Source organism: Haplochromis burtoni, unplaced genomic scaffold, assembly GCF_018398535.1.
Source record: "Haplochromis burtoni strain Fernald_Lab_line unplaced genomic scaffold, NCSU_Asbu1 Contig_524, whole genome shotgun sequence".
Taxonomy (NCBI): domain Eukaryota; kingdom Metazoa; phylum Chordata; class Actinopteri; order Cichliformes; family Cichlidae; genus Haplochromis; species Haplochromis burtoni.
The window spans coordinates 82,950-84,005 of NW_024582885.1; the positions used below are offsets into that span (position 1 = coordinate 82,950).

Consider the following 1,056-nt stretch of genomic DNA (forward strand, 5'->3'; position numbering starts at 1 on the left):
ATCAGGGGGTCCTTTTGTCCCTCTGTGGGGGGATACTCCCACTAGGTTTATATCTGGGACTCTCCACCATTTGACCTTAGAACTGAAGAAGCTTCTCGGGTGAGAGGTGAAACGTCTTCAAGCAACTTAAAGAAGTCCAGACACTTTTCTTTGCAAGATCCAAGAACAGTCTCACTCAAGTTCACTTCCTCCAGCTTATGAGCTTGCAACCTGGTAAGAACACTGACAGAAAACACATCAGGGTGGGATTTCAACAGCTCATCCTCTCCTAGGATACAGCTGGGCTTATCCACCACTTCAGGAACAGGGAGTACCTTGACCCCAGCAATATCATTTCCCATTATAAACTCAACACCCTGAATAGGAAATAAGTTTCTCACTGCAACCTTGAAAAAACCAGAGGCTAACCTCAACTGCACATGAACACAATGTAACGGTGCTGGTATGTAGGCCATCCCAATACCTTGCACTATTGTACTTGTGTTACAGGATGACTCATCACTGACCGGTAAAACATCGACCAATAGAAATGATTGTGAGCCACCTGTGTCCCTTAGTATTCTCACGGGCTTCGGATCCCCAGGAAACCCTGTTAAGGAGACAAAACCATCAAAAATGAAGGGTTTAAAACACTTATCAGGTTCACTCGTGGTCACATTAGAGGGGCAGTTTAGCGACTTGACTAGGCCAACCCCTTTAGCTTGTTTTAATTGCTGGGGCACTTGTTTATGTTTAAGAGCCAAACACTCAGAAACTATATGCCCCACTTTGTGACAGTAAAAACATTGTCTATCAGACTTGGAACCCGAGGAACCCCTAGGTTGTTGAGGGTGCGGCTTTGTGTCCTCTTTCATTTGTTCATGATAGGGTGATTCAGATTTACCCACAAACACGCTTTTGTGCGTCAAAGCAAATTATTTTGCCAGGACAGCTGCCTCTTGCAAAGTGGCAATTTTTTGTTCATTCAGGTACAGCACCGTACGCTCAGGAACACAGTTTTTGAATTCCTCCAACAATAACAGTTCACGCAGTGCGTTAAACTCTGAAACTTTGCTT

At 44.5% G+C, this 1,056-nt stretch overlaps 1 protein-coding gene across 1 annotated transcript in view; it reads left to right on the forward strand.

Annotated features, from left to right (window-relative positions):
• LOC121812310 (olfactory receptor 1500-like) overlaps positions 1–1,056 on the forward strand; it is a 13,596-nt gene that overhangs the window by 10,629 nt on the left and 1,911 nt on the right. The window lies entirely within an intron of this gene.